Source organism: Podarcis filfolensis (assembly GCF_964270895.1).
Source record: "Podarcis filfolensis genome assembly, chromosome: 3".
Taxonomy (NCBI): Eukaryota; Metazoa; Chordata; class Lepidosauria; order Squamata; family Lacertidae; genus Podarcis; species Podarcis filfolensis.
Genome location: NC_139606.1, coordinates 114,342,380 through 114,359,692, shown reverse-complemented (window position 1 = coordinate 114,359,692; position 17,313 = coordinate 114,342,380). Strand labels below are relative to the sequence as shown.

General features: G+C 44.8%; 1 long non-coding RNA gene across 1 annotated transcript; it reads right to left on the bottom strand.

The window, feature by feature from the left end:
* Positions 1-15,405: 15,405 nt before the first annotated feature.
* On the bottom strand, positions 15,406-16,887 carry LOC310758932. Its single transcript, XR_014546108.1, has 3 exons — positions 16,794-16,887; positions 16,091-16,216; positions 15,406-15,532 (listed from the first exon to the last, which is right to left on the bottom strand). It is a non-coding gene; the product is annotated as an uncharacterized lncRNA (long non-coding RNA).
* Positions 16,888-17,313: the final 426 nt, after the last annotated feature.

Sequence of the window (17,313 nt, the reverse complement as noted above, 5' to 3'; positions counted from 1 at the left end):
GTTGAGCCCAAAAATCGAGATGCCATCTTCTAAGGCTGTGCTCCCACATTAAGTTATGTGACCCCACAAGATCATGGCTCAGAATGATGTAGCCAGTGTGGTGTAGTGGTTAAGAGCTGTAGCCTCGTAATCTGGGGAACTGGGTTCGCTTCCCTGCTCCTCCACATGCAACCTAAATAACAGAAGAATAAAATGGGGTTGGAAGTCATCTGTTACCAGCATGGCCAGCTTTTGTTCTATGAGAGTATAGTGGTTAACAGCAGTGGACTTGTAATCTGGTGAACCAGGTTCGCTTCCCCGCACCTCCACATGCAGCTGCTGGGTGACCTTGGGCTAGTCACACTTCTCTGAAGTCTCTCAGCCTCACTCACCTCACAGAGTGTTTGTTGTGGGGGAGGAAGGGAAAGGAGAATGTTAGCCGCTTTGAGACTCCTTCGGGTAGTGATATAGCGGGATATCAAATCCAAACTCTTCTTGTTCTTCCTTTCAGCTCCAGTCATAGAGCAAAACGGTAAGTGAGATGCGTCATTCCCTCCCACTCAGTAGACATTAACATGAGACAGTAGGTTTCTGTACTATAGGTTTGTTTTATGCGGAGCAGAAAGACAAACCACAGCTATAGGCAAAAGAAAGGCTTTCCAGTAGATCAAAACCTTCTTCCAGGTGACAAAGTCACGTAGCAGGTGAATCAAGCTTAGCACTGAGTAATGAATCCATGTTTTAAGGAGGGGTTGGTGGCCCTTACAGATTTTACAGGAACATGCCAGAGGCCATTCCTAAACAGAGAAAAACAAGATGAGTTCAATAGCATACTTTCTGACATTTCTCTGATGAAAACAGGGGTGTCCGATTCCCTAATAATAATAATTTTATTATTTATACCCCATCCATCTGGGCAGCTTCCAATTTATATAAAAAAGTAAGGTAAAGGTAAAGGGACCCCTGACCATTAGGTCCAGTCATGACCAACTCTGGGGTTGCGGTGTTCATCTCGCTTCATTGGCTGAGGGAGCCGGCGTTTGTCCGCAGACAGTCATGTGGCCAGCATGACTAAGCCGCTTCTGGCGAACCGGAGCAGCACATGGAAATGCCATTTACGTTCCCACTGCAGCGGTACCTACAGTATTTATCTACTTGACGTGCTTTCGAACTGCCAGGTGGGCAGGAGCTGAGACCGAACAACGGGAGCTCACCCCGTCACGGGGATTCGAACTGCTGACCTTCTGATCAGCAAGCCCTAGGCTCTGTGGTTTAGACCACAGCACCACCCGCGTCCGGTATCTTTGATAGTTGTGTATAAATAGGAATTGCAAGAATTGCAGCTTTTCCCCATTTCACAGCAAGCTGCATCTAGCATGTGTATGTGTGAATTAATGAACTGTTGGAGGTGGTGGGGAAGTAGAAAGAGATAATTAGCAAACAAGGCTGTAAGCCTTGATGAGCCCTGCTGTTGCTCAAGGCTCAGGTGGCTTCCGTGGCCCGGAGTGCCTTCCATCACCTTCGGCTGGTAGCCCACCTATGCCCCTATTTGGACAGGGATAGCCTGACTGTTGTCTATGCTCTGGCAAACTCAAGATTAGATTACTGCAATGCATTATACACAGGGCAGCCTCTGAAGATAGTCCAGAAACTTCAGCTAGTGCAGAATTCAGTGGCCAGTTTGCTCATCAGAACAAGACGGTTTCAGCATATTACACCGATCCTGGTTCAACTGAGCTGACTACCAATTAGTGCTGGTTTTGTGCTGGTTTTTGACCTATAAAGCCTTAAATGACTCATGACTGCAATACCTCAAGACCACCTCTTCCCATATGAACCTACCCAGGTGCTGAGATTATCTTCTGAGGTCTTTCTTCATATGTCTCCTCCTCGAGAGGTATGGATGGCAGCAACATGAGAATGGGCCTTCTTTGCAGTGGCTCCCCATCTGTGGAATGCTCTCCCCAGGGAAGTTTGCCTGGCACCTCCATTATACATATTTAGGCGCCAGGCAAAAACGTTCCTTTTTAACCAGGCCTTTGGTTGATTTGGTTGACATCCTATGCCCTTTTAAAATGTGGGGGGTTTTTTGGGGGGGTTATTGGGTTGTTGTTTTTATTTTGATTATGTATTTTCTGCGTTTATATTTTGATTTTATTCTGTGAACTGCCCTGAGACCTGGGGGTATAGGGCAGTATAAAACTTCAGTCAACCAACCAACCAATCAATCAATCAATCAATAAGCAAGCAAGCATCTTGGAAAAATTTGGGGTGCATGTCTGGATTTACATAGTCTGTTTCCTGTGAAGTGCTTTAAGCACAAGTGTATCTGTGGGAGATTGTAGGATGTAAATAGGCTGAGAGCAACTGCAGACTGCCAGTGTTTTGGGAAAAGGTTTCAGGGATAAAGTTAAGAACATTGCTACTAGCAATATATCACAGCGTCTATAGCCTACATATAGTAGGGTTATTTAAAAGGAGAGTCATCATAGTGATTCACAGTTAAAAGAAGAAGACGGAAAATGTGTCCTCTTTTTTGCTCTTTAAAATATGACAACCCTACCTGGTACTTTGCAACATTGCACGAACATCTTCTGCTAGAAGCTATGTATTCATTACTGAGACAACGTTGCCTGCACTTCTTAGGGCATTTGGCTTCACTAGTAGTCTCATCTGCATCAGGGGCTGCAGGCATAGAACCAGAAAAGAAATACGATCAGTAGAATCATGGAATTGTAGAGTTGGAAGTGACCCCAAGGGTCATCTAGTCCAACCACAATTAAACCACAACTAAAGTCTTACCAACAGATGGCCATCCAGCTTCTGCTTAAGAACTTACAACGACGTCCACCATCTCCCAATGCAGTACATTCTAGTGTCAAATGGCTCTTACAGTCAGAAAGTTCTTCCTAATATTTAGCCAGAATCTCCTTTCTTGTAACTTGAATTCATTGGTTTGGATCCTAACCAGTGCTTTTTTTCAGACAGAGCACAGTTTCAGCACCTCTCAGGTAGGCACCTTTGTAGACTGACACTCTCCCCACCTGCTTCTTGCCTTTACATACCTCTGAGAAGCCCAAAACAAACATTTCAAGTCAAAATGGAAGTTGTCCAGCATGTGCGGGTCTACACTATTTTTTAGACTCTACCTAGCTCCTAGCCGCTCCTGGCTGTGATTCATCAAGCTACGGAACAGGGCCAATTCGTCAAGCTACAGAACAGGGCACTGAGAGCCAGTGTGGTGTAGTGGTTAAGAGCGGTAGTCTCATAATCTGGGGAACTGGGTTCGCTTCCCTGCTCCTCCACATGCAGCTGCTGGTTGACCTTGGGCCAGTCACGCTTCTCTGAAGTCTCTCAGCTTCACTCACCTCACAGAGTGTTTGTTGTGGGGGAGGAAGGGAAAGGAGAATGTTAGCCGCTTTGAGACTCCTTAAATGGAGTGAAAGGCGGGATATCAAATCCAAACTCCTCCTCCTCCTCCTCCTCCTCCTCCTCCTCCTCTTCTTCTTCTTCTTCTTCTTCTTCTTCTTCTTCTTCTTCTTCTTCTTCTTCTTCTTCATATTTCCTTTTCTTCAATCTATCTCCCATGCAGAAAAAAGGTGGGCTTTATGCTTTCTAGCCAGGTCTCTACCATTGCACATGTGCATGTTTGCATGAGGGCCCTTCCGAACTGCCCTAGCCATTCACCTGCATCTAAGAGAACAAGAGAGGTGAGGTGCATTTATTTGACCTGCAGAACCAGGGACAAACCCCAAACCAGATAGGGAGACAGTTTGCTATAGTTTTAGCACCTCCACAGATGATGAATATGGCTGTTGTCAAGCCAGCATCCGTTCAGGGCTGCCCAGAGTCACCTGGTGACCTACTATAATAACTTAATGGTGAATTCTGGCACCTATTTTTCACGAAAAATAAAGCACTGATCCTAACCTCTTGAACAGGAGAAAACAAGCTTGCTCCAGCCCTTCAGATATTTGAAGATGGCTATAATATCTCCTCTCAGTCTCTTCTCTCCCAGGCTAAACATACCCAACTCCCTCATAAGGCTTAGTTTCCAGACCCTTTATTATCTTGGCCACCCTCCTCTGTTCACATTCCAGCATGTGGTGTCCAAAATGGGACACAGTACTCTCAGTGTGGTCTGATCAAGGCAAAATAGACTGGTACTTTACTTCCCTTAATGTGGAGTCTAGACATCTATTGATGCATCTTAGAATTACATTAGCTTTTTAATTCTGCATCACGCTGTTGACTCATGTTAAGCTGATGGTCTATTGAGACCTATACGTGCTTCTCACATGTATTGCTGTCAAGCCATATGTCCCCCATCTTATATTTGTGCGCCTGGTTATTCCTGCCTAAATGTGGAGCCTTACATTGACATTCCTTATGTTAGATTTGACCCACTCCTCCAATCTGTTAAGCTCATCTGGAATCCTGATTCTATCTTCTGTGGCTTTAGCCACAACTGCAGATTTGATGAGCATCCCCTCGATTCCTTCATCCAAGTCTTTTACAGAGATTAGGAATGGCTTTGGGCCCAAAAAGCCTATGAAACCTGACTTGTCGCTTTTTCTCCAAGATGATGAGTAAAATGAGAAGAGGCTAGTAATCATTCAAAGAAGACAACACAGTTACATTAATTCTGGGCATCTTGACATAGCACAATTGGGACGTATTTACTGCATACTCCAGGCAATGACCCAAACTGGTCAATGTGAGTTGCCAAAATTGTTTGAAAACACTGCCTTACATTGTTCCACCCCACCCTCCATATGCACCTTGCCTAGAAACACCAGCAGTAAATCATAGAAGTCGTGGCCCATAAGAAAATGTAAAAGTGTTACCTTGCCCTTTAACAGCAGTAGACATGGCCTTACTGAAAGCACTTTTGGGTTACGTCCTCATATTCATCAGTGGAACAAGATGCCTTGCATCCACCAGAACATTCACCATCAGGCTCATTCAAGACAAATCCTGCAGCTATGTTGTCAGAAAAGAAAAATTGCCAGTCCAAGAAGAAGAAGAGAGATTTCCACATGTGTGGTGTTGTGGTTAGAGTGTTGGACTAGATCCTGGAAGACCCAGGTTCAAGTTGCCGCTCAGCCATGAAGCTCACTGGGTGACCTTGCATCAATTTCTGTCACTCAGCCTAACCTACATCACAGGTTTGTGGTGGGGATAACAGAGGGGAGGGGGGAACTGTGCATGCCACCATGAGCTCCTTAAAGGAACAGCCAGATATAAATGTCATAATAATCAATAAACACACATTCCTCATTCTGTAAAGGCAACCTTTTCCTCTTAATATTTTTTTTAAAGCACCTTTAAGTCTGGGCCAAACTGCGGGAGGCAGTGGAAGACAGGAGTGCCTGGCGTGCTCAGGTCCATGGGGTCATGAAGAGTCGGACACAACTAAATGACTAAACAACAACAACAACAAGTCTGGGCATCTGACATAGCACAACTGGGGAATATTCCCAGCATGCATGCACATATTTAGGTATGATACCCAAGCTGGCAGATGGGAGTGGCCAAAATTGTTTGACAATTCAATCCTGTGGTTACTGGGCCCTGTATATCTCACCTGGGAAACTCAGCAGGGGGAATAAGAAGAAACATGATGATCTTCATGGCTGAATGTTGGTTCCACCAGAGTTTTGTTCCCACTCAAGGATATGTCAGAAAGCAAGCTAAGAGAACTCTTTATTTATACTTCATAAGGAAATGATGCAAAAATGTTCTTGCATGGAGCCCATGGGCATTTGAAAGACTCTTCGTTCCATTTACACTAGTACTAATGCAAACAGCTGTTAACACCCCCAACTAAACAATGTGTTCTTTACAGCAAGGGCAGTACTCTTGAAATTAATTCTGCTTAGAACTAAATTACCTTATTATTGTAGTTGCTATAGATTTGGGAAAGAACCCCTCCTAAACCATAAAAATTAATGAACAGTAGAATTTTGATTATCTGGAGTATTGAAGGAAAGACGGGAGACTAGTGGAAAAGTACAGACTGAACTTCCTCCAAAGTCAGGGCCTCTCCTGGGATAGAAGCATTAACAAGACAAAAGGGGTTGGTGGCCCATCTAGGAGGAATCTTGGGCCTGAGCAGACAGAGGTTGTGGTGGTGATTGGGTTGGTGTTTGAGTTTACAGGAAAATAGTGCTTTTTAGCAAGGTGTGCTGGGGAAAAGGGTGGGAGCAAAGACTGGGATCCATCTTAGCAGGCTGGCTGAAGGCAGTCTGGGAGAGATGCCTTTGACTCCAGGGCTGCAGTGCTGTGAAGGGCAAGCCCCTCTTGAAATGACTATGTTGTAAGATCTAGACTCCCTCCGTGCAGACTGAAGGTGTAAATAGGTGAATAAACCATATATCTTACAGCTACGGCAATCTCCGCTGTGTCTCAGTTCTCCAAAGGAACACAGACCCTAAATCTGATCACAGAGTGAGCATGAGCAACAGGATTGCAACACACACACACCCCATCTCTATCCCCCCAAAATGGTCATTCATCAAGGTGGCCAAGGTCGATTCAGTCCCAAACCTGGGTCTCAATCACCATGCGGTAGGATCGTGTGCTTTGACACTTGTTCAGTCATCTTGACTGTTGGACTTTCACCATTTGTATTCTAACTATTGTGTGGCCCATTTCATAACACGGGGGTCTCTAACTAACATTCTAGAAAGCTGAACATGCTCTGCAGCACAGTTTCCCAAACTTGTTATTGGACTACAAATCCCATCATCCCTAGCTAGTAGGACTAGTGGTCAGGGATAATGGGAATTGTAGTCCAACAACAGCTGGAGACCCATGTTTGGGGAACCCTGCTCTACAGCATCAGGAGTGACTGTGTGGATAGCCCTCCACATCTCACTGTTTACAGCACGGCGAGGGCTTCAACAGGATCACCAACTCTGTCAAGTGGAGAATCCCCCAGAGCATGCATTCAGGAACTTCTTGGAATCTATAGATCTCTCCAGGTGGACTTCTTGGAATCTATAGATCTCTCTGGGTGGACTACCCTAACTGGACTCCATAGACATAGACATAGACACATGCACATGCACAGACACAAACACGGACAGACATCCCAGCTTGTGCTATTGCTGAAGGAAGGACCTAAGTGGGGAAAGCTAGATAAGATCCACTAGCAGCTGGAGGAGGAGAGGACAAAGGCTGAAGAAAGAGCTGAGAGTGTAGGGGACCACTTTCCCAGCCTCTGGAACCCCTAGGACACTCAACAAACCTGCTGCACCTGGAAATGACTGTGGAGAGGACAGCTGAATGGGACACTGCTGCGGGCAGCCTGCGTAAGTACCACCAACTTGGGCCTGCCCATAAAATGCAACTCCAGAATAAGACACTAGGGGAATGTCCACTGTTTCCAGAAACTCTTCTGATGGTGATAGTTTTTGTAGGAGAGCCAAGAGTTTGTTTTGACCCTAGGTGAGAACCCAGAAGCTGAGAGTGAAGGTATGTCATAAGGAAAATGAACTGATATTGGTCTTATATATACTAGTAACTTTGTATTGATGTAGCATTTTTATAAGTAACAGAGTGTTTTGGTAACATTTCATTTAATTTCTCTGTTGTTGCTTCAGTTTTTTGTACACTGCTTAGAGATAATTTATATATATTAAGCAGTATATATATATATATATATATATATATATATATATATATATATATATTATATAATATATTATATATATTATTATATATATTAAGCAGTATATTGAATAACCAATCAATAATCAATCAATCAATCACTACTCCCAGCTCACCTACCCAGGTCATAGTGATAAATTGTTTTTAAGACTCGATTGGGAGCCACCCAGAGTGGGCGGGGTATAAATAATAAATTATTATTATTATTATTATTATTATTATTATTATTATTATTATTTTATTAATACTATTGCCAGACTATAAGTCCAGAGGGTATTTTGGTGGTAGAACAACTAGGAACGTAAGAATCCAAAGGCAGAACAGCTGGGCTGGATATATTCTCACTCCTTAAATGTTCATAAAACAATGTTTTTGTTAACATTCCAAAACATAAAGGCATTTGGTTTCTCATATACACACACACATACACACACACTGTATGTGTATGTATGTATGTATGTGTGTGTGTATATATATATATATACACACTGTATAGATATAATTGTTATTACATTTTCTGTTTTACAATTTAAAATACTCATTTTACATCCTTTAAGATATCAGTGACTTCCCTTCTTCTCTTTCCATGGTTTATTTTACATATCATAAATCCCTGCATATTTTACAAAAACTATACCATTCAGTATTCCACTATTGCATCCATCAAAACTTATTTACACAGTTGAATTTATCGTAATGCTGTCAACGTTTTCAGCCGTACACAATTATTTCCTATAGGTTCAAGATACGTTGAACCTATGGGAAATAACAGTCTGGAAAGTAACAAAATGGCCTGAAGGAAGAGATTGAGAAAAGTGCCATCCTGCCCAGCACATGGGAATCAATGCCTTCTCTTCATCCAAAGGATCAAAGGATCCAAGTGCCAAAATATATATAGGAAATTTATCAGAACTGTAACCATGAAATATTTTGCAATCATATTAATCTGGGCTGGAAAACCTCAGGCCTACAGGTGTAATATGGCCTACCTAGCCTCCTCATTTGACCCACAAGACCACTTTGACCAAATCACACCTGTCATGTATGAGCTCAGTTGTGGGGCAGGTTAAGTATACCCAGTAAACCTGAAGGAGCACCTCCACCCCCCATCATTCAGCCCTGACACTGAGGTCTGGCTCTGAGGGTCTTCTGGCAGTTCCCTCCCTGCAAGAAGTGAGGTTACAAGGATCCATGCAGAGGGCCTTCTTGGTAGTGGCACCCACCCTGTGGAATGCCCTCCCACCAGATGTCAAAGAGAAAAACAACTACCAGACTTTTAGAAGGCATCTGAAGGCAGCCCTGTCTGATGTTTTACCGTGTTTTCAATGTTCTGTTGGGAACCTCCCAGAGTGGCTGGGGAAACCCAGCGAAATGGGCAGTGTATAAATTATTATTATTATTATTATTATTATTATTATTATTATTATTATTATTATTGGTTTTGGCTTCATCCTTGTCCATACAAGTGATGGATGTGGTCATATGCATTCCCTCTCTCTCTCCACAGCCCACTTCTGCAGATTAGCTGCCAATATTTTCTCACCCTCCTTGCTCATCATATTATCCATCTTGGAATATACTCAGAGTCGCAAAGTGATTTCATGCTCTTTATTCAGCTCATAGTGGTGAGGAGGAATGAATGAATGTCCCCTCAAAGTATCTGCTTTATATACATTATTTACACAATAGGCTGCACATGATTGGCTAATTCCGGAATTCTACTGTAAGCCAATCAGGTTGTGGATTCACTTCTATCTGGAGCCTGATTGGGTGGTTCCTGCCAACCAATCATACTGCTGCATTGTTCTAGGACCAATCAGACTGCTGCATTCTGAATCCTATTGTTCTAGGACCAATCAGACTGCTGCAGTTTGGATCCTATTCAACTCAGTACATAACACCCCTCCCCTCTAAGTTCCAGTCCTGCCCAGGAGGTCACATTCATAGTCCTCAAGGTACGCCGGCGGCCTACGTGTGCGTTGCAGCCTGGGGTGTTCCCTGGTCCGGGGTTCAGGTTCTGGCTCGTGTTCCAAGGATGCTGGCTGTGATAGGGCTGTTTGGTCTGGCACAACCGGCTCGCTCAGTCGTGGTTCTGGTTCCGGTGTCCTTTCGGCCTCACGGGTCCCCTCTGTATTTACTGATTCTGCCTCTCCTGCTTGCCCCTGCTGCTCTATGGGCCTCACTGCCCCACTGTTCCCTGACCTGTCCTCCTCCTCCTGGTTTTCTCCCGGGAATTGTCGCCGTATCTGGTCGCAGTGGCGGCGCCAGCATTGCCCCCCATCTGTTAGCACCTCCTACGACACGGGGCCAGTGACCCTGGTGACTCTGGCGGGTACCCATGCAGGGCCTGCCCCAAAATTCTTTGTATACACTGGGTCCTGGGCCTCGAAGGTCCGGGGGTTCCTGCCTTCCCCCACCACTACCTCATCCTGAGCTCTATCGGGGTGAAGGCGGTCCAATCTGATTGCAAGGCGCCGACCCATTAGTAGTTCAGCGGGGCTCCGGCCAGTCATTGAGCTGGGGGTGCTGTGCTGTGCTAGAAGGAATGTGGCAAGGCGGTACTCCCAATCCCCTTGCGTCATGTGGCGAAGGGTGTCCTTGGTGGTCCGCACCATACGTTCTGCTTGGCCATTGGTGGCGGGGTGGAATGGCGCCGAACGGATGTGGCGGATGGCGTTCTGCGCTGTGAAGGTTTGGAATTCTCCTGACGTAAATGCAGTCCCGTTGTCTGAGACGAGAGTGTCAGGGAGCCCGTGGGTTGCAAATAGCCTGCGTAGTACCCGGATGGCTGCGGACGTAGAAGTGGACGGTACCAGTGCGACTTCCAGCCATTTGGTGTAGGAGTCCACCACTATGAAGAATGTTTTCCCCTGAAAGGGGCCAGCGAAGTCCACATGCAGGCGTGACCATGGTGCTCGGGCGGACTCCCAGGACTCGACTGGGGCCCTTGGGGGATCTGGGCGGGATTCTTGGCAGGCCTGGCAGTGTTTGACCCAGGCCTCTATCTCTCCGTCGATCCCCAGCCACCACACATAACTCCTGGCAAGGGCCTTCATTCTTACTACCCCTGGGTGTGTCTCGTGTAGGGCTGTGAGGACCCTTTTGCGGAGGGGCTGGGGAACAACGACCCTGCTTCCCCATAACAGGCACCCCTTGTGGGCCGACAGTTCATGTTTGCGGGTTGTGTAGCCGGCGAATTCTGGCCCGGGGCTGCTGCTGGGCCTGAATGGGGCGGTCTGGCCCGGGACTTCTTGTGCCTGAATGGGGCGGTCGGGAAGCAGCTCCAGGCTCATAACCTCTTGTGCAGGTGCTGGGTCAGGGCCTGTTTCCGGTAGTGGTAGCCTGCTGAGGGCATCTGCATGGCCCATTGCCTTCCCAGGGCGGTGAATCAGTGCATACTGGCAAGGAAAATTGACCACCTGAGGACGCGAGGAGACAGCACTTGGGGGGTCTGCTTTTCAGGGGCAAACAAGCCAAGCAACGGCTTGTGGTCAGTCACCATAGTACAAGAAATCATGGAATTTTTTTACTCCCTTCATGATTGCCAGACCCTCCTTGTCGATTTGCGAGTAGTTCCGCTCGGTTGCGTTGAGTGTCTGGGAAAAGTATGCCACCAGTACCTCTCTTCCATCTGGGAGTTGGTGTCCCAGGACAGCACCAATGCCATAGGGCGAGGCGTTGCATGCTAGCACCACCGGCAGCCTCTCGTCGAAGTGTGCCAAGACCGAGTTTGAGACCAGCAAGTCCTTGACTGCCTGGAATGCGGCCTCCTGGCGCTGGCCCCACACCCAAGGGACCCGCTTGTCCAGGAGTAGGGGCTCCGCTACAGCCGCCTTGTGGGGAAGGAAGGAATGGTAAAAGTTCAATAGTCCCAAGAAGGCCTGAAGTTCAGTCTTGTTCTTGGGCGCTGGGGCATCACAAATGGCCCGTACCTTGTCCCCAGTCGGGTGGACCTGGGATATACTCAGAGTCGCAAAGTGATTTCATGCTCTTTATTCAGCTCATAGTGGTGAGGAGGAATGAATGAATGTCCCCTCAAAGTATCTGCTTTATATACATTATTTACACAATGGGCTGCACATGATTGGCTAATTCCAGAATTCTACTGTAAGCCAATCAGGTTGTGGATTCACTTCTATCTGGAGCATGATTGGGTGGTTCCTGCCAACCAATCATACTGCTGCATTGTTCTAGGACCAATCAGACTGCTGCATTCTGAATCCTATTGTTCTAGGACCAATCAGACTGCTGCCTTTTGGATCCTATTGTTCCAGGACCAATCAGACTGCTGCAGTTTGGATCCTATTCAACTCAGTACATAACACATCTGATGACCAAGGAATGGTTTAAATCTGGCCTGGTGTGCAAGCCCAGTGGAAGAGGCCAAAGAAGTGTCAGAGGAGACTCTTAAAGCTCCCCCACCTCAAAAGAAAAAGAAGAAGAAGAAGCCATAAAACCAGGTCTTCTCTGAATTCCTTGCAGCAGGCTGGGTTCCCTTCTATTACAGTCAAGGAAACCAGGGAATGTTTTGATTCTGCCACACAGCAATGAAATAAACAAGTTGACTCCCAGTTTACACAGCACTCCATCTGCACAACATGTCTGATTTTATTAGGAGCAGAAAGGAATAAGTTTGTTACTTTCTGGAAGGCTTTTCAGTCACTGAAAAGGAACTTCTGAAAGATTACTTGTGTGTCAGATGCTTAAGAATGGCATTGAAGAAGGACTTCATCCTTTGTATAGGTTCTGATGCAATTTAGGAGTTTCCAGCTGCACCATTTTATGACCTGCTACTTTGCCCCTATGGAAGAGAAGAGAACAAGCTGTGTTAAATCCTATGCAATAAAGTCCCACTTGTGCACTCCTTTGATGAACAATATCCATGGGAATGTGTCTGACATAATATCCCATCCCTTACTATAAGCACATTGAAAATTTGGCCCTTCAGATCTTGGTAATCCTTAACCTTTGGGCATGCAAGCTGAGGCTGATGGAAACCAGGAAACTAACAACATCTGGAGGACCACCAGTTTTCCATCTCTTCCTAACTATAATAATCTGCACACAATATTTGTAGGCCTTTAGTTAAGAGTGGCAAACCCTCAAGTAAATAAAAAAAAGACCTTCACCAGTTTTTGAACTTCTTTACTGTATCTGTGCAAGCATTTTAACAAAGGTCTCATTTGTATACTTATTTGGATGGTGACTTCTTGGGGAAATAGTTCCTGCCTGCTCTATATATTGACTCTAAAAACAGGAAGTGTAAAAAGATCGCCTGGAAGGATTCCTATTTATATTCTGCTTTTCCTTGGAAATCATGAAAAGATAATACAAAAGGTGGTACAACTTTGGAATGTTGTGTATTATATGTACTTTGAATTAATTTAATCTCTGGGACCTCTGAAAATAGAACATGCAAGTGAAAACTGGGGGTTATGTGTGACCAGAAATGTAGTGTTAAGTGTTGCAATTTTTCCAATTCAAAATGTTTCAAATTAAGTTGCTTTTCAAAAGTTACTTCTTCGTTCTTTCATTCTGCCGCCCAGTGATTGTATCTTCCCACCCGCTAAGTGTTAGCATTTCACTCCTCCGTTGCTGGATATGTGATTGTTACATCACATGTCTGTGTTTACTTTCCAGGCTTGGAAAGTGAGAACGGAAGCCAGTCTTATGATCTCTTCCACTCTCTTGTATTTTTGTACTTTTCTTTTTCTCTCTCTCGGAGAAGAACTGAGAGGTCGCCATAATTGCTTTGTCCTGTATGCAGTGGTACCTCGGGTTACAGCAACTTCAGGTTACAAACACTTCAGGTTACAGACTCCACTAACCCAGAAATAGTACCACAGGTTAAGAACTTTGCTTCAGGATGAGAACAGAAATCATGTGGCGGTGCGGCGGCAGCAGGAGGCCCCATTAGCTAAAGTGGTACCTCAGGTTAAGAACAGTTTCAGGTTAAGAACGGACCTCCAGAACGAATTAAGTTCTTAACCCGAGGTACAACTGTATATTGCTTAATAAATACTTAGAATGCCACACTCACGCTCCACGATTGTTTCTGCTATACTCTGCTGAGTGCACATAGTCTTTTGATACGTGCTGCTGGTGCTTGCCGGGACTGAAGATTTATGCATGTCCCAGGCTGCGCTTCATCAGGAAGATGCCCAGAGAGGTTTGTCTCATTCCAGGGGCTGCGTGTGCCCCCCAGGCATATTCCAGTACTGAGCACCTAACCCAGATATCACTCCAGTCACACAGCTGTGGAATTGGGATCCCAACCCTCTGCAATGCAGGAATCCCAGCTAAAGAATCTCTGACAGGAGGCTATCCAACCTCTGTTTAAAAACCTCCAATGAAGCAAAGTCTGACGTAGCCCATTCCACTGTGGAATAGCTCTTAGCACTAGAAAGTTTTTCCTTGCATTTAGTCAGAATCTCCTTTCTTGTAATAGGAATCCATTGGCTCGTGTCCTGCCCTGTGGAGCAGCAGGAAAGCTTGTTCCATCTTCCACATGGAAGCCTTTCAGATATTGAAGATGATTATAAGATCACCTCTCAGTCTTCTCTTCTCTGGGCTAAACATACCCAACTCCATCAACTGTTCCTCCCAAGGTGTGTTTTCCATACTCTTGAGCATCTTGGTCACTCTCCTCAGCTGATGTTGCACTTTGCCAATATTATTCCTCAACTGTGGTACCCAGAGCTGCACATAGCACTAAAAGTGGGTTCTGACCAAGGGAGGTAAGAGTGGTACTGTTATTTCCCTTGCTGGGAGGAATGAACATCTAGAATTGCATTAACTCTTTTTGCTGCTGTATCACAGTGTTGACTCAAGTTAAATTTGTGGTCTACTTTAAAAAAAAAAGACCCCCTAATATCATTTGTCCTCCATTCTATATTTATGCATCTGGCAGTTCCTGCCTAAGTGCAGAACCTGACATTTATCCCTACTGAAATTCATTTTGTTAGTTTTGGCCCAGGTCTCCAATTCTATTTCTGAGATATTAGTTACCCCTCCTGATTTGGTACGATCAGCAGATTTGATGAGGAACCCCTCTGTTCCCTTCATCTAAGACATTTATAAAGATGTTGAACAACACCGGGCCCAGGACAGAACCCTGTGGTAACCCACTCGCAACTTTTTCCTCCCAGGATGACAAGAGAACCATGAAGGAGTTTGTCAAAAGCCATACAGCAATCAAGATACACTACAGTCATAGCATTCCCCTTATCCACCAATATCTTTCTAGGACATTTCCTAGTATCGAAGTCAAGCTGACCAACCGGCAGATGCCTGGGTCTTCTTTTCCCCCTCTTTGAAGATGGTGACAATGTTTGCCCACCTGCAGGGATTTTCAAGGATTCCCAAATATTATAAAACAGCCTCTGAGATTATATTTGCAAATCCATATAGTTCCTTTGGGTGCAGTTCATTAGACCCTGAAGGTTCGAATTCATTCAGAGTAGCTAGGTATTCCCTTTCTATCTCTTTGCCTCTCTTGAGCTGCATCTTTTATTCTAGTATCATCAAATTATACACTGTTTTCCTTTGGGAAGAAGACAGAGGCAAAGTTGGTGTTGAGCAGTTCACTATTTTCTCTGTCACCCAATAGCATTTCTCCATCTTCTCTATGATGAGGACCTCCTCCTTTCTTGTTCGTCTTCTTTCAAGCATAGCCAAACAACCTTGTTATTATCTTTACCTTCTTCTCCAAATCATAATAGTTGTGGCCCATAACAAAAATTTAGCATGTTACCTGTCTTTGAGCAGCAGTAGACATGATCAGCACGGTGGCAGGAGCTTGTTGAAGCGACATACTCTCCACCTGAACAACTTGCTTTGCAGCGACCTATACATTTTTTATTTCGGGTGAGAGTGGGTCCTGGAAAAATATTGTGAAGGTAGAAATTCATCCCTCAGATGAGAAGAGATCACCAGCTCCTCTAAGCATCTCCTATTCTGTGAAAGGAGCCCATTACACTTCTCACTAAGAAAAGAAATGGAACTAATCCTGCGCAAATGACATAGAAGTCAGCTATACAGCTGCAAAGAAAATGTTTTAAGTGTGTTTTAAGTGCAATATACAATGGGACAACGGGACGTGGGTGGTGCTGTGGTCTAAACCACTGAGCCTCTTGGGCTTGCCAGTCAGAAGGTGGGCGGTTCGAATCCCTGCGACAGGGATATTAATTGTAATATCATCACATTGCAGACTGTTTTCCTTTTGAAAAAGACAGAGACAAAGTAGGTGTTGATCAGCTCCATCCCCCCGCCCCCCAGGTCACCTAATAGCACCTCTCCATTATCTCCACGCAGGAGACCTACTCCTTGTTTGTTCTTTCTCTTGCTTCAAACATAGCAAAAAAAACCCCAAACCTGTTTATTTTATTTTCCAAATCATATAATAGCTGCAGTCCTTAGGAAAAGATTGACATGTTACCTGTCTTTTCACAGCAGTAGACATGATCAGGATGGTGGCAAAAAGTTGACGAAGCCAAATATTCTCTACCTGAACAGCTTGGTTTGCAGAGACCTCTACAAATTTCATTCAGTGTGGGGGTGGATCCTGGAGAAATATTAACAAGATAGAAATCAGTCCCCCAGAAGAAAAGAAATCACCAGCATCTTTAAGCATCTCCTATTCAGTGAAAGCAGTCTAATAATAATAATAATAATAATAATAATAATAATAATAATAATTCACTATTTATACCCCGCCCATCTGGCTGGGTTTCTCCAGCCACTCTGGGCAGCTCCCAACAGAACATTAAAAACATGGTAAAAGACCAAACATTAAAAACCTCCCCAAACAGGGCTGCATTCAGATGTCTTCTAAAAGACAGGTGGTTGTTTATTTCCTTGACATCTGATGGCAGGGCGTTCCACAGGGCGGGCACCACTACCAAGAAGGCCCTCTGCCCAGTTCCCTGTAACCTCATTTCTCGCAGGGAGGGAACCACCACAAGGCTCTCGAAGCTGGACCTCAGTGTCTGGGCTGAACGATGGGGGTGGAGATGCTCCTTCAGGTATACTTTCATCTTGTGCAAATGAGCTAATACTTCAAGCATGGTGCAGCAGCAAAGCTAGTTAGACAAGTCTTCTTTTACCACAGTCTGGTGGTTCAATTGTTCCTTATATTTTACCTGGGAAGCTAAGCAGCATAAAAAAGATAACCAGTGGGGCAAAGGTCTTCATGGCTGAATGCTGGTGCCACCAGAGTCATCTTCCGGCTCAAAGATATTGCAGAGAGAGAACGGAAAGCATCTTCTATTTGTACTTACTAAGGGAATGATGTCATGCACAGAGGCAGGGGGAAGAGAAACTTTCAGGGTGAAGGAAGGACTGTATGTTCTTCTGCTAAGGATATTCATGGCTATTAATTTTGGATAATTACTTCCTGCTCTTTCTTTTGAAAAATGTCATGAAGGTCAACGTAGACAAAACAATGTATACAAATCTGCAGATGACACCAAACTGGGAGGGGTGGCTAATACCTCAGAAGGTAGAATCAGGATTCCAGATGACCTTAGCAGATTGGGGACCAGAGCCAAAAAACCCCAAAATGAATTTCAGTAAGAACAAATGTCACGTTCTACATTTAAGCAGGAATAACCTCATGCTAGTAAATAATCAGATCAGGACAAATGAATGGAAATTGCTCTT